General features: G+C 57.0%; 1 long non-coding RNA gene across 1 annotated transcript; it reads left to right on the top strand.

Annotated features, from left to right (window-relative positions):
• The first annotated feature begins 6,879 nt into the window (after nucleotides 1-6,879).
• Nucleotides 6,880-10,847, top strand: LOC113197638 (uncharacterized). Its single transcript, XR_003302731.2, has 3 exons — nucleotides 6,880-6,930; nucleotides 7,271-7,413; nucleotides 10,800-10,847. It is a non-coding gene; the product is annotated as an uncharacterized LOC113197638 (long non-coding RNA).
• The last annotated feature ends 11,987 nt before the right edge of the window (nucleotides 10,848-22,834 follow it).

The raw sequence follows: 22,834 nt of genomic DNA, 5'->3' as shown, positions 1-22,834 counted from the left end.
AGCAGGAAGACAGCTCTGCTGATCCTGTCTCTGGGCTCCCCCAGAGCTGGGCTTGGGTCCATAGGGAAAAAGCTCAGACTGTCATTTCTGTGCACAAGGGTGATGTGGACACAGCCCCAGCTCCCTGGTGGAGCCCCTGTGTTCCGGGCTCGGGGGTGCTGTGCATGTGTGCTCAGGTGGCCCCAGCTTCCTGCTGCCGCCCCTGCTGGACCTGTGCATGCCTCACTTTCTCATTTGCACAGAGAGGTGCAAGGCATCCCCCAGCAAGCTGTGTAGGCTCAAGTGAGCTCAGCTCCCCAGCTGGCCCTTCCCGTCCTGTGCCCGGCCCCAAAGAGCCCCAGCTCCTTGCTCTCCTCTGTGCTCCCCACTTACTCTTTTTCCTATTTTTGTTTATTTTTAGAAGTTTGGAAAGTCAGGCAGGTACAGTGAGGATGAGACACCTGAGTGCTTCTGCCACCCAGAGCTGATGGCCGCTGTGTCACGTGCTCACAGTCCTCCTAGCTCACTGTCCCTTCACAGGTTGAAGCCCAGGCTCAAGCCGCCCTGTTGCCTGGGACGCATCTGACATCCCACTCCTGCAGGGAGGCGTCCTTGACCACTCACGTCCCCATCTACAGTATACTTGTGACACTTGCACCTTTCTGCCTGCCAACATCAATATTACTTCATGCTTTTGTGTTGTTGTTGTGGGAGCTTGAACCCAGCTTGGGCAAGTGGTCTTCCTTGGAGCTATGTCCCCAGCCCTGGTTCATTCTTCTGTTGGCTTTGGATGCCTGACACACACACCCACTGAAAACTGAGGATATTCTAAGTAGAAACACACTGAATCCACCAGCCCACATCCCAGCTCAGCAACCCAGCTCCTTGTACAGCGCCCATGTTTTCCCTTGCAATCAGGCTGATTGGGAGCCATGGCCACTGCCACCAAGTGTTGTGACAAACAATTGCACTGCCTATCCTAGCCCAAGGAAAGATGGACACTCAGAATTCAAAGTGCAGTTTCTCTTGGATGTGTGTGTCTTGCGCCATCATAAGTCAGGCCATTCTGCATCAGGACCAAACTGTACATGAGCATCAGGGTTGTTTACTTTCCTGTGGGTGGGCACTTCAGCTGCACTCAGGCTGCCTCAAGTGTCCCCTCGTCTCCTGGAGCTGTCCTGGGATACACCTGGACGTAGAACTGCTGGTTGTTGGCACATGTGTTTTGGCTGTTGGACACTCTGTCCTGGCTGTGCCCATAGCAGAGCAGTAGAGGACTGTCCTTGCCTTCTTGGCTAGGGCAGGGCTGGCCTGGCTCCCTGGGTGCTCTGAGCTGGGTACTTTGCCTGGGGCACCCTTCAGTTGCCTCCGTGACTACTATGGGGCATTGGGTTCAGGGACTGGTACTAGGGCTCCCTGGGAGGGAAGGCAGAAGTCCTGGGGGTCCTGTGATCTCCAGGCACTGGGCTCACATTGCTCCTCCCCACACAAGCCCAGACCCCACTGCACTGACTTGGGTCCCTTCCACAGACACTGTGAGACCCCAGGAAGCTCTGCCTGTCAGGCCTAACCCACTGCAGGAGGAACAACAGGACCCTGAGCATGGTCTCTTGGGGTGAAGGTGGCCTCATTCTGTTCAGCAGGAGTGGCCTAGGTGGGAAGACCACCTATCCCTATTGCTGCATCTAGTTCAGGTAGGTGTAGCCACTGGGCAGAGTGGGCACCAGGGTCCTGGGCAGACCAGCACCCACAGCCTGGAGCTAGAAGGTGCAGGGCACAGGCTGAGTGCATGTGACACAGTGTGTATGTGTGGGCCAGGAGTGTGCTGTGTGTTGTCTGTCCTTGTATGTGTATGGTATGTGTGGTGTGTGCATTTACGCATGTTGTGTGTGCATGGCGGGTGTGTTGTCTGTGTTGTGTGTGTGGTATGTGTATAGTGTGTGTGGTGTGTGTGCAGTGTAGGTGTGTGTTGTGGGGACAGTGGGGGTACTGCTGTTGTGTGTGTTCTCTGTGTGGTATCTGAGCAAACAGGGGACAGCCAGTGTGAGCCCTGATGGTCAGGGGCATGATATCTGCCTGCGTTTCCTGACCTCTCAGGCCCTTGCTCCTGGCCTCTGGCCTGAGAGCGGCCTAGGGATGGCCACTGACTGGGTGAGAGTGCAGGACTCTTGGCTGACCCTAAAGTCCTTGAAAATAGCAGTGCACGGAGGCGGCTTCCAGGCGTCCCTTCCTCTCACAGGGACAGCCCAGGCCCTGCCAGACAGGGCGTGGCGGACCAGCAGAAGCCGCAGGCAGGCCAACATCCCCTGTCCTATGACCAGCCCTCTTGCTTGGAGGACGGCAGGACCAGGGGGCAGTGGAGGCGGAGGCCTGGCCACCTGTCAGAGGGCTCGCCTGAGTCAGCCTGGCTGTGGCAGTCTGTCACCTGCTCCTACAGTACTCGCCTCGCTCCCCTCCCCAGTCTGGCCATGTCCGGAGTTGCCCTCCAGCCTTGTGGGCAGCAGGAACATGTGGCCACCAAGAATAGCGCATTGAATGTAGACAGTAGCCTCTTTTGGACTCGTGGCCGCCCTCCCAGGCCCTCTAGGGTGAATGGACATTTGTCCCCAATTCTTTTGGGAACAGGCCTTCTGTTCTGGCTACCCCTTCATCTAGGATGGTATGGCAGACCCCCACCCTGACTCAGAGGACCTGTCTTCCAACCCTGAAGCCTCAAAATTCTTTTGATCATGTATCTACCAGTAAAAAATGTTTACACATTGAAGTTTACGTTAAATAAAAATTGCAGGAGGCTGTTGGTTTGGACTAAGCGCCCGCTCTGTCCCAACAGCCAGGCTAAAAATAAAAATGGAGTCACCCGAGCTGAAGCTCCACATCATCCAGCTGAAACTAAGCTTTCTGCGACCTTCCGAGAATCAGGAGGGAACAGCCTCACTTCCCAAACAGGCCAGTTTCAATCACAAGATAATGAAACTCTTTGCTTCAGTGCTGCCCGAGGAAAGGGGCCTGATGTGGCTGTCCCTTCCCACCTCATGAGGAATGCATCTGGACCCATGTCTGCTCTGTTCCTGTCAACCCTGGGCCAGCCTCCTCTGCGGGGCTTATTAGAGCACCCTTTCTGTTTTATGGAATGGGGTGTTTCTCAATTCTAGAATCAAAAGTAAAGCCAAGCGAGATCTTCAAGTTTGTTGCAATTTCACCCACTGACAAAAACCATATATATTTCAATCACGTATGTGTGGCCCCTCCTTAGCCAGAACCTCCAGGTGCAGTGCAGGCTTGGGGTGCAGTCTGTCAAGACAGCAGCTGCTCATCCACCCCACCAAAGCACTGGACTGAAATCCTGAAAGCAACTCCCCAGAGGCAGGCCAAGTGCAGTCTGAGTGTGCAGAGATGCTGGGGATGTTGACTGCTCCTGGCAGGTCCAGGCACCCCCAGAGAGCAGGGAGGCCGGAACCTGGCCCTTGCCCTGGTGTCTGGGGACCAGGCATATCTGGAGCGGGGGCCTGGGCTGCTTGCTCGTGGGACCCTTGCCTGGGGCAGTGGCTATCCCTGGTCCCCATGTGGCCTGTCTGCTTCATGTTCCCAGGTGCCCTGGTCCTGGGTACCTCTTCACACTTCTAGGACTCCACAGGACTGACAGAGCTACAGAGTGTTCCTAGCACTGACATGGGACACTGGAACTGGAGGACACTCCATGGCCCCAGAGGGCCCATCAAGGTGGACGAGGCTGTATATTAGCACTACTTTAAGGTAGATGCAGGACCAGAGGTCAGTAGGAGGGCCACTCTGCTGCAGAATGCACCTGTATCTCAGCTGGGTGGACACAGGCCTGCAGGTGGGACATGAGCTGTCCCTGTCCCTTTGGTCTGCACTTACTGGGCATTCGATTGGACCTGCTCCTGAATCTGGCCTGGCCTGCCTCCCCCCGCGCAAGACCTCATATAGTTGTCATTAGCTTCTTTTTATTATTGTGATAAAATAATGTGTAACATAAATTTACCATTTACACGTGTGTGTGTGTGTGTGTGTGTGTGTGTGTGTGTTTTCTAGAGATTGAACTAGGGGCGCTTCACTGCGGGGTCACATCCTAGCCCTTTATTTTTGAGTCAGGGTCTTGCTGAGTTGCCTGGGCTGGCCTCCTGCCCCAGCCTTCTGAGGGCTTGCGCCACAGCAACTGCCATCTTCACTACTTTGTCGTGCGTGGGTCAGGGGCGTTAAGCACACTCACAGTGCATGCCCCTGTCACCACCATCCATCTCCAGAACTTTCTCAACTTCCCAGACTGAAGCTCTTTCCCCATTATATGCTGACGGCCCTCCAATTCCCAGCCTCTGGCACCTGCCATCCTACTCCCGTCTCCTCTACCTGTCTTGTTTAAGTGGATTTGCGCCATGTTCGTCCTTTGATGACTGCTTAGGTCACTTAGCACACGGCCCTTGAGAGCTGGCCAGGCTGAAGCAGGCTTTTTAAGGCTACAGAGTGTCACCTGGAAAGGTTGGCCGCATCGTGCTCAGGCATCATCCGTCCGTGGACACTGGGTGGCTTCCAGCTCTCAGTTACTATAACTAACACTGCTGCAAAGGTGGGCGCATGAATGTCTCTTTCGATTCTCTCAGGTGTAGACCAACAGTGGGACTGCCGGGAAACACAGTAGCTCTACGTCTAGCTAGTTGAGGACCTGCCATATTCTCTCCCATAGTGGCTGCACCATCCCGCGTTCCCCCCAACAGTGCTCAAGGGCTCCACTTGCCAACACCTGTTATTTTTTTGATCACAGCCACCCTAATGGGGTGAGGTGGTATCTCTGGGAGGTTTTGATTTGCGTTTCCCTGGTTTGTGATGTTGAACATACTTTCATGTGCTTATTGGCTGTTCCTATGTCTTCTTTGGAGAAATGCCTGTCTATTCAAGTTCTTTGCCCAATTTTGCATTTTTTAATTGTTGTTGAATTTTAGGAGTTCTCTGTGTATTATGGCTGTCACTCTCATCAACACGTGATTGACAGGTACTCTCCCTGTTCTGTGAGTGGCCTTTTCTCTCTGTTGGTCGTGTCCTTCAATGCATAGAAGTTCCAAATTTCAATGCTGCTCAATTCACCTTTTTTCATATTGTCACTGATACCTTTGGTGGCATATCAAGTAATCATGACCAAATCCAATGTCACGAAGCTTTGCCCTGTTTCTTCTAAGAGTGTTATAGTTTGGGTCCTGTTTGGGTCTTTAATCGACTGTGAGTACATTTTAAAACATGGTGAAGGTCAGGGTCCAGCTTCATTCTTCTGCATGGGGACCTCCAGATTCCCCAGCACTTTGTTGAAGATGCCATCTCAACAAAGATGGCCTTGGCACCCTTGTCAGAAGTCACCTGGCCACACGAGGGCGTGTTTATCTGGGCCCTGTTCTGTTGCGTTGGCCCTCTGGTCAGGAGAGCTCCTGCTGGCGGCTGCAGCGGTGCAGAGGTTTGGAATCAGGAGGCAGGAGTACTTTGGCTGGGTGCTTCTTCCCAGCTTGTCTTGGCTATTATTCAGTCCCTGAAATTCCATGTGAATTTTAGGGTGGATTTTTCTATATCTTCAAAAACTGGTGCTTTTGCCTCCTGCACATCAGTTCTAACAGGCTGGTTCTGGTTTTTGTTTTGGTCTGGAGTCTTTCAAGTTCTCTGTATATAAACAAATTGATGTAAAGCACACCTGAGCCACGTAGTGTGTGTGTGAGCACTGTGTGTGTGGCAGGGGTGCATCTGCAGATGCGTGTGTGAGAGCCTGGCCTAGGGCCTTCCCAGGGTGAGGTGGGTCCCGCCACCTGCTGAGGGGCTCAGCCCCTGGGAGCACCTGCCCCAGGGGACGAGGGCTTGAGCTGGGGCCTGAGCATCAGATTCATGTAAGTGTTATTTTCATTCATGTTTGGATTTTAGTAGCCAGATCCAACCAGAGGTCGGAGGCTTCTTCTGACTGCTCCTGAAAGAGGCCCAGCTCAGGTCTCCACACACCCTGGCAGAAAACCACCAGCTCTCAGGGGAGGCTCCGCCCTGCTCTGGAATCTGGGTCGTCAGCCTGGGATGGGCCCCTCTCTTGGGCAAGCAGCCGCCCCTCCCTGCTCAGTTGGAACCTGCAGCTCATCCAGGCCAGGTGGCACAGAACGTGGAAGTCCTGACTCAGCCAGGCACCTTGGCGCCTTTCCCACAGCGTGGCCTCCCAGGAGCACCCACGTTCTGACCTTCTCCATCCCACATTTCCTCGGGGAAGGCCTGCAGGTGCTCCCCCACCCCAAGGGAGTCCGAGGGAGGCCAGTGGGGACAGGCCAGGACATGGCTGTGTCCCCACCCCACCAAGCGTCACTTGCTGGGGAATGAATGTGGCCATGACGGGGCTACCGTGTGGAGCTATTGCAGAATCCAGTGCCGACTCTGGTGCCCACGGGCTCAGTCCTGGGGAGGCCGTTCCTTGGCAGAGTCCCCTGCCGCGCTTTGAATGTGGAGCGTGGTGGAGCCCGAGGAGAGCCAAGGCCCCAGCAGTGCGGGGCAGAGCCCTCCAGGGGACCCAGCAGCACACCTCTTCATGCCCCCAGGAGCCAGCAGAGGGGCATCCGGCCCCGGCCCCACGCAGAGCCCAGCCTCAGAGCCCTCTCGCCTGTGCCCTTTACCCCCTTCCTACTTTCTAAGAAGGCTGAGCCCCAAGAGGCACTCCATGCCCACATGTCCCCACCACGGCACCTGTCAGGGCAGCTCAGGGATCAGTGTTGACAGCTGGGCAGTGCTGCCCACGCTGGACATCCCTCAAATAACCAGGCAGCCACACCCCCTCCTGCGTCAGCCTTGCCCTGGAGCTTAGCACAGACTCCACCAGCACCCGGCAGCCACCAGAGTGAGTCACGGTGACAAACACACGCCTGTCCTCTCAATGCTCAGAGGACAGGGAAACAGAGTGCTTCTCCCACAGTGCTGCACTGGGTACGAGACAGAGATAGACAGAGACAGAAAGAGACGGAGAGAGGGGCAGGCTGGGGAGAGGAGGAAGGGGAGGGGGCGGGAGGACAAAGAATGATCAGAATGTGTTTTCTGAGTGAGAAGATGCTTCTTCCCCCGCCTGGAGCCTGACCCTGTGCAGGGGCACTGGGTAGGCCACCCCCCTGGGGCCTGTCCCTCCACTGGGAGGAAAGAAGGGCCCTCCAGGTCCTGAGAGCGTGAGCTGTCTCCCTCCTTTCTCTCCCTGCTCTGACCTGAATGGCCCTGGGTCCTGGCCCTGGTCTGTTCTTGAGGAAGGACCTCACAGACCATCCCCCCACCTCAGCCCTACCAGGAGCCACACTCAGGCCTCTGCACCACAGGAAGCATGAAGGATCACAAGTTCAGCCACCCTGGGTCAGTTGGGATGGAGCCTGATGAGTCTATAAAGACGCAATGGCATCCTGAGCTCTATGGCCGGCTCTCAGGGTGAGTGTGGTGTGGCCACCATGTGGGTGAGCACAGCCGGGGTCCAGTTTCCAGAGCATCTCAGGATGCAGCACTGGAGAGAGGGGAGTGGCTCACACACAGGGAGGTGAACTGGGGTGGCCCCCGGCCTAAGGTGACTTCCAGGGAGAGCTGGCAGGGTCCACCTGCCGGCGGTGATGTCTAGCAGGCCTGAAGACCCAGGCCTGAAGCACTGCTGCAGATGGTTATGGCTCACAAGGGTGTCTTGTTCCAGGGTCTCCCCAGGCCCCTGCATGGCAAATGGAGGGCACTGAGGGAGGCGGGCTGCCCAACCTCCCAGGACAGCCCCCCACACTAAGGCCTCGGGGCAGGTCCCCTGTACCTGCACCCGGGGCCCTGAGTGGAGACATTCTATCCCTTTACTTTACCCTGGAGGACAGGGTGATGCTAGTGACAGCCAGCCCTGGTGTGCTCCTCCTGCAGGGGAGCCCCAGAAACAAACAGATATGTTGTCTCTCCCAGTACCCAGGAGGCATCACAGGAGACCAGGACCAGTTCCTGGGTCTGTGGTGTCGTCCTGTGCTGCAGGAGGGAGCCCGGCTGTCTTTGGGGAAGACACGTTCCCAGATGCCTGAAGGGCCCTTCCTCTCTGATGCTGTTGCCTTGCCCTGTCCTGGTGGCCCTGTCTGAGCCACAGATCCTATCCAGCCACAGGCCAGCCATAGGCCAGCCACAGGCCAGGCCTGTGCTGGAGGAGGGCCTCAGGCAGACCTGGCTCCCGCTGCACCCCACAGGATCTGGGCAATCAGCTCAGCCTCTGACCTCAGTGGAGAGAACAATGTGAGGTCTGGGTTCAAGTACAGGGACAAAGCTAATGGGGTAGTGTTAGTGTGACAGTCACTCTCAGTTCAGGAAATGGTCTCCAGGAAGTGCCACAAAAAATACAAGTGTTGGTTTAAATGTCCTTCTTAAATTCTGGCCCTATCAGAAGGGCTGGGGTCGGGGGCAGCCCGGGTGGGCACCAGGGGTACAGGGCCTGCAGCTCCAGGGGACAGCGGTGCCACTTAGGGCCCCAGAAGCTACCACCCGCAGTCATCATGCCATCTGGCAGCCCTCCCCAGCCATCCTGTCCTTCCTGGGCCTCCCCCCAGGGTGCCTGCAGGATCCTGCCCTCCTGCCGAGTGCTGCTGCCGAGGGGTGGGGGTGCCTACGCCTCACACAGCCAGGGTTGTTGAGGTCCTCATTTAATCACCCTCTGACTCCCAGCTCCTTCCTGCCGCCCGCCTCCACACCAGCCTGAGCACCCTCAGTCTCGATCCCTCGCCCTCCGTTCTCCCTGGGCCGGGCAGCCTCTCAGTCCCCTTTGGCCATCAGTGGTCTCCAGCCCTTCCTGTGGTCAGGTGGCCTGTCCCACGGGGCCATCTCTGGGCACCCTCTTCTTCCCAGGGACATCAGCCCTCCTCTCTCCTGCCCTGGCCTGGCTCCCCACGCCCCAGCAGGGCTGCCTCCCGCAGGCCCGCATCCCTCCTCTTGCTCTGGTCAGGGTCCTGCATCTCCAAGGAAGCCTCGGTGTCTGTCAGTCATGGGCCAGTCCTGGGAAGTGCTGGGCACAGTGGCCTCCCACCTCTGGTAGAGACATCCACGGGCCTCCCTCCGTCTGCATTCATCCTGGGCACCTCTCCCAAGTGCATGGCTTCAAATTCCACTTGCTGTGGCCACCCTCCTCCAGGGTCTAAAGGGGTCCCGCCGCCCAGGCCAGCCTCACCACCAGTGTTCCTTCTTCATCTCTGGCTGCTCCCCTGCGTCCCTCACCTCTGTCTGTCCACACACCACGACCAGGAGGCCGCTGAAGCCAGACTTACAGATAGGTAGTTAGTGTAGTTAGGTAAGTCAGGTCTAATATCCAGTGAGATAAAGAAAATGGAGACCATTATCGAGAATGGGGTCCAGAAACCAGAACAGCACCTGGGGAAATTGAATGTTCATGTCCCTAAGGCCCGAACCCATCCTAAGGAACTGTTAATGAAGCAGCTCCCAGCAAACAGGGAGGTGCTGATCAGACCTCCCCAGGCCCTTCCTAACTCCCACCTTTGGCCTTCCCACCTCATTCTGTCACTGCAGGACAGAGGGAACACAGGACAGGAGTGTGGGAGGACTGAAAGACCTCCCTTCCACGGATTCGGGTCCCCTTCTTCCCGCGGGAGACGTCGTCTCTGCTGTCCTTTATAAAGCTGTCCACTTTCCACCTCACACCTGCCGCAGCGTGCTTCTCTGGGGTTATACTTCAGCATTGGGGAAGCAAGGACTCACTGTCACCGTCACCGTCACCAGTGCCACCTGGGGCTCCACTCACTCCTGCCCAGGGCTCAGCTAACTTTCCTTTCTGTTTTTGTTTTGTTTTGGGTGCTGGGATGGGAGCCCAGGCCTCTTGCAGGCTAAGCATGTGCTCTACTAGTGGCCACACCCAGCCTACCTTCGGTTTTTAAATACACTTTTTACATTTTAAGACAGCTCTGGGTTCACAGTGTAATGGGTGACCAAACAGGCTTGGAGGTAAACAAACTGTGTAAGAACACTGTCCTGAGGGGTAGTGCCTTGGAAAGGGAGAGTCCCTTTTGGATTGTAAATAACTACCTCTGGGAATCTAACTACTCGCCTGTTGAGGGTTATGGAAGGCCTGGGTGGGGGGCAGTTCTTCCCCTTATCACACTCCTTTCTGTAAAGCCGCTTCCTAGAATGCATGGTCTTCTATCCTGTAGACTAGGCACCAGATAGCCTATAAATATGGTGAGAAACCGGTGATGGGGGCTCAGAATCTGAAGTCTGATCTCTCCTGGGCCGACGGGGTGTAAAATACATTTTGAATTCTCCTGCACTCCGAATGCCATTTGCCTGTCTTGACCCATCTGATCCTCGTGACAACAGAACCTCGTGAAGTCAGCTCTGAGTGTGCCCAGGTAGCCCTGCGAGGCCCCGTCTGGCCTTGGCAGGGGCACCTGTTGTAAGATCAGGTGAGGTGAGCAGCGACCAAAGGAGGCAGATTTAAAAAGGCTGCTGAACGCTGAAGGAGATTTTATTGAGATATCACCCCCCCACCCCATCCCCACCCCGGCAGAACTCGATCAGACCCACAGAGTGGACAGGGGAAGGGTCTGAGGAGAAACCGCGTGGGAGCTTGACCGGACTGGACTTTTACGGGGCTCACTGCAGGAAGGGAAGGGCTTGGGTCAGGAAAAGGTGTTTTTAGGGTCCCTTGTCTCGTTGGAGTTGGTCAGGGGAGTTGGCTGAACTCCAGGATTGGGTCCTGCTGATTGACAGGTGTTAGTCAGGAGACCTCGCGGATTGTCAGGTGTTTCCGATGGCGCCTGATTGATGTTCCTTTCCCCCCACGGGCTGCTTTGTTCTAGGTGGCCACCACGGACCTGACACCTATGACCATCAATAGGCCGCACTGGTACGCAGGGGTTGCTGCTCATCCCTCCTGGCTGCCGGCAGAGCAGACTCCACGCATGTGTGCTGGCCTGCGCGTGTGCATGTTTACGTACACCATGTGTGTCTTCAAGACACAAAAGCGAGTTCCTGTGGTGTCTCTGTCGGGAAGGGCCTTTAGGTGGGTCATGCTGGCTCCTTTTGTGGCTGATCTGTCAGCTGAGTTGCCTTTCAGTAATGAGCCTCAGATCTGGGTCTGCTCACACCCTGCCCACGCCCTGCTGAGACCCTGCCCATGCCTGGCCCACGCCCTGCTCAGACCCTGCCCACTCCCTGCCCACGCCCTGCTCAGACCCTGCCCACTCCCTGCCCGCCCTGCTGAGACCCTGCCCACTCCCTGCCCATGCCCTGCTGAGACCCTGCCCTTACCCTGCCCACACCCTGCTCACAACCTCCTGGGGCTTTGGAACAGGCCTGCAGCACAGTCTTAAGGACACTTCCCAGTTTAAATTCCCTGGGGTGAGCTGGCTCTGTGGTGCTGCTGGGGCAGCTCTGACTCCCGCCCTCCTGCTCCACTCCCTTCCTCCCTGCTAGCCTGGAGCTCCTGGGCGGCTCCGAGGCACACCTCTGCACAGTCTCTTTTCTGGAAGCCTCTCTGGACCACCTCCTCCCTTCACTGGGATCTCACACTAATGTCACTTCCTTGCAGAGGGTACCTGCCTTTGTACCTTCAAAGAGGCAGGGACCCCAGATGCTGTCCTTGCTCTCTCCGTCCCACTTGCCTGCTTCACAGACCTCTCCTTCCTCGTTCCCGTGTTTATTTTTTTTAATCAATTAGTAAACTGTTTTCCCCAGAGGGTGCTAGGAGCCGACTTGTTCTGAAAACTGATGCCTACAGGGACAGATGCAAGTTTTTGTCCTGGCGGAGTTGGAGGGGGACGTTCTCCATGAAAGGCCAGATGGCAAGGGAAGGGTTAGAAGGCAGTCAGAGTCCTGAGTTTGTGACTAGCAATGAAGTATGGCTGTGGCGAGGTGCTGGGTGAGGAGGTGACGGGGATATGGGACATTCAGCACATCAGGGCCCAGTCGACCCAGTGGCAAGCAGAGGAGCAACTGGACACTGCCCCTGGGGTGGGACACAGTGGAAGGCCCATCCCTGCTCGGAGCAACCTTGGAGACCAAGGCTGTGGGTCTACCCCCTGGTGTGCAGGGCACAGGAGACAGGAATGCCGGGCACCCCACCACATCCAGGCCAATGCGGCCTCCCCTCCTCGCTCCAGTCTCAATGGTCCTGAATTTACTCCCCATGTTTCACGGTCTGTAGCTAAGGCACTCAACATCTCCTGGCATTTTCATGTCCCCTGGCATCCCCAGTCCTCTGGCAAGGTGGACCTTGAAGAACATTCTCACTAAACTATCCCTTGATTACATTTAGATTGGACTAAACCCTTCCCTGGGCTCTTCTTAGGTCTCAAGCCTTCCCAAGGAAGCCACTCCACGTCTCCCCTTTGACTCCTATATGGACGCCCACCTCCCTGCTCAGCTCAGCCCCTCTGATTCTCCGCTGCCCCTTGCTCCTCATCTTTTCTGGCCCCTTCTTGCACACATTAGGAACCTTCTTTGGCAACACAGTGATGCTGTTCTGGCCAAGCCGAGTTCTGCCTCTTCCTTTCCCACTCTGTATCTGGCGCCCTGGTACCTTTAATCCCCAGCAGGCACCTCCCCTCAACTCTCTGCAAAGTGGACTGGACCTTATCGGTCATTCTTACCACTCCCTTGGCGGCCCGCCTTGAGGGCCTCCCACATTGGGTTCATAACTCCCACTTAAAATGGTTTCTCTGCCCTTTTGTACAGAGACACCCACAGGCCCTCTCAAGCTGCCTTTCTCCAAGGCCGGAACCCCCGGTCTTCCTTCGGTCTCTGAGGACCACGGGACACTGCAGAACCGTGGGGACCACCCTTCCCTTTTCATTTTTGCCCTCCTCCCTCCCTCTGCACGCACCAGGAGTTACCAGTCCAATTTCTAGGGACTCACAGCAACTTGCTCAAACCATACTAACCACCCAGTCCCAGCTCGATTCTTCAGCCACTGTGGTTCTGCAGAATCCAAGGGGCCTTGATCTTTTCATGGCCAAAAAAGGCGGACTTTGTCCCTACAGGAGGAATGCTGTTTGGTGTCAATCAATCTGGTAGAGCAAAGGACAGATAAACAACTCCAACAGGACCTTGAAGGTCGGAAACAACAGCTCTCCTCTGCTGAAGGTGGCCGCCAATCACCCCTTCTCCAGTGGGCACTTCCTCTCCTGACCCCTCTCCTTGTCACAGGCCTTCTGTTAATGCTTGTCCCCTGCATCATTAGATTGGCTCAAGACCAGTCCAAATCATCTCCAACCAAACTGTAAACCAGCTTTTGTTACAGGAATACCAATCCCTCACCCAGAACTGGGGAACCGGGGACAGTATTCCACCACCACTCGACCTCCATCACGATTCCAGTGACATCCTGCACCCCTAATGAGGGATTCAAACACCCCTTCCCAGCAGGAAGCAGTTATAGAAGATTGACCTCTGTCCCTGTTCCCTAAGGGGCCCAATAAAAACAAAAAAAAGGGGGAATATAAGGTCCCTGCTTAGCATCTGGATGGCCATCTTAAATGACAGCTGCCATTTTAAGGAAAAGGTTTCGCTTTCCCTCTGAAGGGCGTTTCTGAGAAAGGCTCAGCACTCCCTCACCCCAACCCAACCCCTGATCACCCTCATTAGGACCCCCCCTCTGACTCCTGAGCCTCCCCCTAAAGTCCCAGAACTCAAGCTGCCATGCCCCTGTCTCCCACAGAGAGGTGGCCTTTGTCCCTCAGCTCTGACAGTAAACTCTGTGTCTCTCTCTGCCTGGTCTCCGCCTTCACTCCTCACCTTCTCCCGTTTCCGCTTCCCCTTCACCGAGTCGCCCGGCGCCCTCTCCCTCCTCCTGCTGAGGGTGGAAGGAGGAACTGACTTCTCAGTGAACCAGGGCTGGAGGGCGCCCTGGGCGGGGGGTGGAGAGCCGGCCTTGGGCTCGGCCAGTGGTGACGTGGCGCGGGAGAGGGGTGAGGGGTGCCGTGTGCTTGTGAGCTGTTTTGTGGTTTGTGCTGGCTGGGCTGGCCTTGAACTCTGGCTCAAGGGGTCCTCCTGCCTTAGCCTCCTGAGTGGCTCAGACCACAGGAGCACTCCCCCGAGCCCGGCTCACATTAAGCGTTAAAAGGCAAAGTTACACCCCGTGCAGTTATGCAGGTGGTAGTGGCCCTTCCACAGCTTCTAGAACCAGGCGGCCCTCAGAACCAGGAGAGTTCAGAGTTCTGGAAGCATTTCTGGACCCACGAGGGGCTTCTGGGCCTGATTGGAAGTGTGGGCCACCTGTGACAGGCTGCTGGGGTTGGGTGCCCGTAGCAGAGCTCGCCCTACCTGGCTGCCCGGGGTTTGTTGAGCCAGGCCACAGTTCTGACAAAGTGCCCGAGTACAGAGGCCTTCTTGGGCCAAATTTAGTCTGGCATGGACACAGTTGATAGTGGACCATTTGCAAACTATCGCCATTGTTCTGGTGAAGTGGCACCCCCTTTCTCCACAGAAAAGTCTTAACTGGGCTTCTCCAGAAATCTTCACCATGGCTGATTTTAGGACTGTCAGCAAAAGAGTCTCTGCAAAAGAGTCCAGTGTGGATGAACTTCCTGTTTTCATGTCGCCCTGTTTACCTGGCCACTGGCCTGGAAGATACCTGCACTCCAGGTGCTGGACACCCCTTACTAGCTTTTCACAAACATGTATCCAATATAGTAGTTTGTAGAAATGTGCAAACAAGGCCTCTGGGCTTCACAGAGATGTCTACATTTCTAAGATAAGTTACAATTGGGCTCCATGGTAACAGCTGGCAGGGGAGGAAAGAGAGGGGAGAAGAAGCTCTCCCCTTCTCAGCTGTGGTCCTTAAAGGGTTAACTTGCCCAGAACAGTGAGAGAAAAAGCTGTTTTTATGTGAACTTCTGCAGACTGAACTTCTGAGCCCCTCCCCTTACACGCTGGGTATAAAACTCTGAAACTCCCTGAACTCAGGGTTCAGGGGGTTAATTGATTACAGCAAAAGCTGTGCCCTCTGGACCTGGATGCAGCCAAATAAAACTGTCTCCTGCTGTCTTGGTGCCCTGCCTGTCTGTCCCTACAACACTAGGAAGGTGATATTTTTCTTTTGGGTCACAAAGGACTTCCGTAACCCCAGAGCAGACTCGACATGATCTGACTCAAACCCCAGGAGGACTTCCAAGCAGGCAGCTCTCTTAGCTGGGAAGGCCTGAGAACACGCGTGGGGCCCTCCTTCCTTCCCATGGGTGTTTGGAATGTATTCCAGGGCCAGCGTTCAAAAGCTGAGAGGGCACAAGAATCTCCCACTCTCAATTGGAGATCCTGGCTTTAACGTTTGCAGCTTGGAGACTTTTTTTTAGCTGTAGTTGAACATAACACCTTTATTTTATTTATTTGTTTGTTTTAATGTGGTGCTGAGTATTGAACCCAGGGCCTCACACGTGCTAGGCAAGCGCTCTACCTGAGGCTTGGAGACTTTTAATCAAGCCTTAGGTGGCCCCGAAGGCAGCATCCCTGGGCTCCCTGATTCCTACACTAAGCTTCATCAATAAAGTGCTGAGAAGCAGGAGCTCCCTGCAGGACATTCCTGGGCCACGCCCGATCAGTCACGGGTCAGTTCACCTGTCTGCTTAGGCCGGTCTCCCCCTGGGCTGTGCACTGAGGTGGGGACTTGATGTCCCTGCTGGAGGGTGGGATGGAGGTGGGGTGGCCAGGGATTGGCAGAGCCTGAGATGGAGAATCCTCAGCATCCTCGTGGATAGGCTTTGGCTGTGACCTGGCCACCCCTGGGGGAGCAGGGCATCCTCATGAACGTGGGGCTCAGCCTGGCCTGGCATTAACCTTTGCCTCGGTCCTGCAGGGCAACGCCACACATGTGTTCTTGGGGTCACAACCCACAGAGGGAGGGTTGGGCCATGGCATGAGGGCGTGTGGGGCAGAGCTGCCAGCTGTGGGTGCTGGCGTCAGCGAGCTGCCTGCACAGAGACCTGCAGGGCTCCGGACGGAATGTTCTCACCGCAGCTGAGAGCCCCGGGTGCGGCTGCCCCTGGGCTGCCTTCTTGTTTATTTATTTGTTTAAGCTCTTCTTGTTTGAGTTGCAGAAATGACATCGGGAACGTACTCTGTGGCTGCCTGGCCACATCCTAGGTAGTTCCGTGGGGCCACTCACCCAGACAGCTGTGTCCCGTGTGACCAGCGTGACCCAGAGGGAACAGCTGTGTCCCGTGTGACCAGCGTCACCTTGGCTTCACGTAGGGTCCGCCCCCTCCCATGTGCCTATTGGTGCATTGTTCACCGTTTTGGGGTTTTGTTTCATTTTTACATGACTTTGTTAAGGTAGAATTTATATGCCCCAGATTCACCTGTTTCAGGTGTACAACTCAGTGATTTTTGTAAATTTACTGAGTCGCACAGCCACCTCCTAATGTGGAAAGCTGGCATCTTTCCAGAAAGATCCCTCATGACCTCTGCCATCAATCCCAGCTCCTGCCCGAGCCCCTGGCTACCACTGTCGATTTGCCCATTCTGAATATTTCAAGGGGAGGAACCCCTCGGGCTTTGGTGTCTGGTCCTTCCCCGGGCAGTGTGAGTTCTGCCCAGGCTGCTCAGGTGTCAGGGCTTTGTGTCCTCTGTGGCCAGGACCCTCTGCCTGCACATGGCCATTCGAGTGCATCGGAGCAGTGCCTGTGGACACTTGGGCTGTTCCTGAGAGACTGATGTGACTTCATTTTTGAAAACAGCTTCTACCTCAAGGCCCGTCCTAAGGAAAAACCCACAGAGCGCTCCTAGGCACATACCCACCCTGCTGAGTTGTTTGTCTGCAAATAACAGGAGACATCTGCGGTGCCAGGTGTCCCTGACTCTGTCAGGCTAGGTGAGGACCCCTAGCAACCCCCTAGCAACCTCCAATCAGCATGAGACAGGGTAAAGACCTGGGATGCCAGATGACCCCCCAGTAGTTTATGGTGGTTGATAACATGTTGGGAGACCATGTAGTTCAGCAGGTTCACCCCTCGTGGCCTAGACCAATCAGTTCAAAGGAATCCCCCTCTTGTACTAGCCAATCACCCTTACCCAACTTGTTCCCACCAGTGAATGTGCTAATCAATGCTAAGAGTTGTCTGACTTTCCCGCGGTATGGAATGATTTGCTGTGTAATGTTGTGACACGTAGAGTATCCCCCAAAACCTATAAAATCTCACTGAACAAAGGACTGGGACCGCTGTGTCGGGAACGGTTGTGAGTCCAGGCTCGAGCTTGCAATAAAGACTCTTGTGTGCTCGCATGGGACTCGGCTCCTGGAGGTCTATGGGGTCCTGGAATCTGGCCTTACACTCCTACTTGCTGGCTGTTGCTAAATGAAGCTGTGGAACATTCTGGAGCACTTGTGTGTTAGGCTGAAGTGGACTGAGCCTCTGGGTGGACATCTGGATGTGGCAACTAAAAGCACGTTTTTGAGTAGATTAGGGGTGCTCAGCCTGTGAGGCTCACAGGGGACAGAAGAGCGAGAGCAAGAATAGGAAGTGAATTTCCTGGGGGTGTCCTCCCAAGGCTGCCATTGTCACAGTTTCTTGACTTTCCTCCTGAGGGGCTCCCCACTTCCATCCACGACAGGCGCGCTGGCTTCTACCTGAGACGTGCTTCGTGTGGGTTCTCTTGAAGCAGAGCTGAGCCAGGACTTGGGGGCAGGTGGACTGCCTGGTGGTGACTTCTGGAAGCCCAGGTGGGGAGGGGAGGCAGGAAAGGAGGGTCTGTGCAGAGCGAGTGCCCGGGGTGGGCGGGCTCAGTCCTTCCTGGCACCTCTGAGGATCTGCCCTCCAGGGACGGGAGAGGGGGTCATTTAGCTGAGGGTTCCCGGCTGTGGGCTGGCCCCAGGGAGCACTACCCACTTCCTGCTTTGTAGGTGGGACGATGGACACTGGCACAGTCACACGTCAGTCACGGAACGTTCTGAGAATCCGGGCAAACACTGTAGCTGGTCCTTGCACAAAGCAAGGAGGCTGCAGAGCCGCTGGGGGCATGGTCTCAGGGCCCGTGGCTGTGTGTGTTGCCTGGGGTGCGATGTGGGGTGGGGGCTGCGCTTACACCCAGGGCCTCAGTCCCCGCAGGTCTTGACTTTCCACTCCAGCATGCGTCTTGGGCAGGCCCCTCACGTGGACGTGCTGGCCTTGGCTCCCCTGTCTCCCCCGTTGGTGGACACTCAGATGGGTTTTTCTCTCTCCGAGGAACACTGCCATCATCTGCTTTGACATGCCTCAGAGGTCAGGAGGGCGGGTGATGGACGGGCGTGACGGACAAGCGCGATGAAGCACCAGGGGTCTGCAGGGGGCATGTGTATTTATAGCTCAGCTGTCTGAACCGTGCTGTGTGCATTAGGAGGACTGAGGGGTGGAAGCAGGGAGAGTGTGCAGAGAGCGTCTGAGTGCCAGCGTGTCCCCCTCTCTGGGCTGGTTCTGAGAGACGCTGCCAGGCCCCTCCTGGGAGACGTCCTTGTCACATGCCACCAGCAGCAAGGGACACACACTGCCATCCAAGTATCGAGCCCTGAGATGGGGCTCGTGTGGGTGTGGCCCATCTGCTCAGCTCCTTACTGAACAGCTGAGGTGCCAAGTGTACCTGAGAGTACACCTGGAAGTGTCCTGGGATGGGGAAAAGTCCCCACAGGAGAGGTGGCCAGCATGTGGGTCCAGCTTTGCTGCAGCAGCCCAGATAAGTGGGCAGATGCTCCTAAGAAGGGAGAGACCTCGGCCAGCTGGTGCCCTGGGGTCCCAGAGCCCAAGTGCTCCTTGTGGTTCTGGTGTCCCACCCGGGGCTCGTAGAAGCTCCAGCCTCCCACTCTCTGCCCCACCTGCCTTCCTGCTGGATTTGTGCTCCCGGAATGCAGGGCCTGTTGTGCCCACACCCAGGGAGCACACTGGTCCCTTGCCACATGCTGGGACTGTGTGTGTGCCCTGGAGCTCACTTCTCAGGCCAGGAGCTGCCACACGGCCCCCAGGCACGGTGGGGTTTGAAGCCCAGGGATGCTGGTAAGACAGGTCGGAGCCCGTCCGTCCCCACTCTGCTGGGTGACTCACTCGGGTGCAGAGGACTTTGGCTTCGGTGGCAGAGGGCTCGGTGGAAGGAGTCTCCTGGAGAAGCTGCGGGGCCAGGGCTGGCCTGGAGTCCCCGCTGGAGGAGGCCAGGCTCTCTGAGAGCCCAGGCCAGTCTTGCCAGTTCCAAGAAATTCCCTGCCCAGGTCTGCCCCACATCTCCAGGAAGTGGCTGGCCGTGAGGGAAGCTGGCTCCGGCTAGGAGAGGCAGGGACGGCCACCCTGAGGACCGGGACGGGGGCACTGGCGGAGGCAGGAGCACCTGTGTGTGCCCATCAGGGGATGGAGGTGCTGCATGACAGACAGCCTTCTGGGGTCATGGTTTCCCTGTCTGTGGGTGTCACCTTCGCTGCTGGTTCCTCTGACAGGTGACACCAGCCCCAGCCAGCACATGGGACTCCGAGGGCCGAGCCGACTGTGGACTGCGTTTCTTGGCAGGATGGAGGACGAGCTTTCCTGGAAGGATCGGGTTCCTTCCTGCCCCGCTGTGGAGGCCCCTGGGCACACAGCGGCCGCCTAGAGCAGGAGGGCGGCAGAGGCATCCCCAGATGCACATGTTGACATCCCCACCTGAGCTACTGGGAGGCGGATAGGTGGGGAGGGGGGCCACAGTGGCCGCCCGACCAGCGCGGGCAGCTGAACTAAGGGACACAGAAGAAAACACAGACACCATTTACCTTCACACAGGGGGCAAGAGAAAGTCGCCAGAGGCTGACGAGAGAGAGAGAGAGAGAGAGAGAGAGAGAGAGAGAGAGAGAGAGAGAGAGAGAGCGCGAACGTTCGGAAGCCAGCTTTTATCTTTATCTGAAAGACTCTGTCCTTAGAAAGTTCTATCCATAAAAGGGCAGAAGGGGCAGGGCTAGAAGGGACAGGTGAGTGTAACTTGACCCCAGGGGCACACCCACCAGGAAGACCCCTTACTATCCCCTGGGTCTCTGACCAGGCCTCAGTGAATGCAGAATGCAGTGGTCCGCCCGAGCCCGAGGCATCGGGTCGGGAAGGCGGGGTCCTTTGGGGTGGCTCCCCACACAGAGTGAATGGGCTGAGTGCCCTGTAGGAGGCCCCAGGCTGCCTTGCCTCCCTGTGAGGACTGTGAGGACGTTCAGCTGCCCAGGGGCAGGCCCTCCTGGAGCCCAGCTTGCTAGCACCCTGACCTCAACTCACCCTCCAGGATCGTGAGAAAAGAGATCCTGCTGTTTAGAAGCCACCAGGTGTGTCATTTTGTTATAGCAGCCCAAAGGGACCCAGTCAGGAGGGAGGTGCCCGATGCTGGAAGGCCCTATGGACGCAGCCAGGTCCTAGCTCTGAGGCTCACGGCGCTGCGGTAGTGGAGAGTCATGACAAGGCAGAGACCACATCATAGGACCTGAAGCTTTGCCAACAGGCTCTGCACCACGTGGCACCGATGACACATAGGGTGCCTGTGACTGTCCTGCCGGTGGACTGGACACCACAGGCCTGGGTGCAGCAGGAGCTCCCTGAGGCCAGCACTGTGCAGCAGCTTAGGGGGAGCCCTCTAGAACCCATGTGTCCTCTGTGCTTTGTCCCCTGCCCGAGTCTCCAGGGACAGCAGGGATGGGACTTGTGGAACTGCTGTCCCTGCAGCAGGAGCAGGCATGGGGGCAGAGCTCAGCCTGGGGAGGCCCCTGGGCGAGTCAGTGGCCAGGACAGAGGTGGAGACAAAAGGCTTCCCCCTCTTCTGTTGATACCGTGTAGGTGTTCAGCGGCCACCTGAGTCCTGGTGGACAGTGTGCCGTGAGGGGGCAGATGGGCTCTCCCCAGGCCAACATGGTTGACCGTCTGGTGTCAGGGTGACAAGGGAGCAACCACGGGAGAAAGGGAAGGATGTTTGACCAAGGTAACTGGGAGGGAGAGTGGCTGGGGAGGCACAGGCTGCTGGCACGTCCCTGTGCAGTCCCCAAGCAGGGGAAGAAGGAAGGACAGCTCCTGGGAGCTTCCAGGGGAGCCCTGGCAACCTGCCCCTTTCCCAGGTCCCAGTGGAGCAAGGGGTCCTGAGGGTCTGATGGCGCGACACCTGCTGTGACCTGGAGCACTCTCAGGGCCTTCCTGACCTCTGCCAATGTCTCCTGGGCTGACTGAGATGGGAAAAGAGGTACAGAGAGGCTTAGAACCTGCCTGAGCTCACACAGCTAACAGAGATTGGCAGTTGGTGCACCGTGCCCTGGATTACACTCTGCATTTTATCTTCAGAGTCACATCAATTTATTAAACCCCTTTGCCCAGAGAGGGGTGAACCCAAGTGACTCACTGGGGATGGAGTTGGTGAATAGCCAAGAATGTCCTCCAAGCCTCCCTGTCTTATAGACCACATTTTCTTTAACTCTTCATCTGCTGATGGACACCGAGGCTGGTTCCGTAGTCTGGCCATTGTGAACCGGGGGTGCCTGTCTCCCTGCAGCATGCCAACTGAATTCTTCAGGGTAAAACCCAAAAAGAGCCGGGATTGTTCCCCCCCCAGGCAACGGGGCCAGGAGCGCCCACCTCCCAGGGCTGCGGGCCTGAGTGTGGGTGGGTGATCTCTGGCCCTGGAGGGCTCTGGAGGAGCGTCAGGCCATGTTGCCTGCCTGCCCCGACCTGGTCCCCCACCCTTTACTCATGGCTCTGAACTGGACAGACTTGGGGGAAAGCCAGCTGAGTCTGGGGGCCTCCTCCCTGTCTTCCCTGTCATCTCTGCTGTGGGTGCAGCACAGGGTGTCCCTGCAACAGAACCCACCCACGCCCCGTGGCCGGTCCCTGTGCCACCCAGGCCTGGGCCTGACCCGGGCCTGGGCCCAGCGCTCTGGCATATCCCTGCCCTCATGAGCCCCAGCCCCATACTCTGCTTGGTGAGATCATGAGATCATGACTCGAGAAGCAAAGACGGGAACGTTCCGGTGATGTCCATGCTGAGCCGCTGGGCCTCACTGGGACTGTGGCCACGGCACAGGTGGCCTGCCCTCTGGCTGGACAGGGAAATTGTGAGCAGGTGCTTACCTGAGGAGCGTGGTGGGACTGGTGCCACATGGGGTCCCCTGGTCCCAGCCAGGGCCCGGAGAACTGATGTGGCTCTGAGCCTCAGGGTCCACTCGGCAGAGGGCCAGGATGTGCAGGGAGGCAGATCTGCCAAGCACTTGGGAGCTCCTCTGATTCAGGGGCCATGGTAAGCCCCACTGCTGAAGACCCCCCTGCAGCCCCCCTGATGAGCTGCTGGCCAGTGCAGCGGCCTCCCCTGCACCTAGTCCTCCCCCTGTCCTTTTATGCCACTGCCCCCCACGAGGGGCCAGCTCCCAGACACTGTGGCCCCACCAAAGCTTATTGCTTCTCCCTGAGGGCTCGCTGGCTGCTGGCCAGTGCCTTGGCCCCACTTGGTCACAGCCACCCTCACCAGAACCCCCTGGAAACAAGTGCCTGTGGCTGAGCGGGCGCGGGGCCTGGTGTGGGGCCCACTGCTACAGCTGCCCACGGGGCTTAGACAGTGTTTGCTTCCACGAATCCTTCCAGAAACAAGGGTGAGTGCTGGGGACTCTTTTCCACACTTCCACTCGGCCAGTAGAGATGGCCATCAGCTGCAGAGAGGAGAGAGTCCTCCTCGGGCCCACGCTGGTTTAGCATGGGCCCACACTGTCCTGTGGCGCCTGGCCCAGAGCTTCAGCCCCTGCCTCTTCTCCGAGGGCTGAGTGAGTTGGTGGAGAGGGGGCCATGATGGGGTGCCTCCTGAGATCCTTGGTGGATCTGATCTGCAGATCCCAGGAAGCAGAGGCTGTGGAAACAGCAGCAGCAGAGACACAGCTGTGGCCCTGTGTGATGGCTGGCCA

Source organism: Urocitellus parryii, chromosome 2 (assembly GCF_045843805.1).
Source record: "Urocitellus parryii isolate mUroPar1 chromosome 2, mUroPar1.hap1, whole genome shotgun sequence".
In the NCBI taxonomy this organism is placed as follows: Eukaryota; Metazoa; Chordata; class Mammalia; order Rodentia; family Sciuridae; genus Urocitellus; species Urocitellus parryii.
The sequence above is the reverse complement of the archived record's forward strand: the minus strand, read 5'-3'. Positions and strand labels throughout refer to the sequence as shown.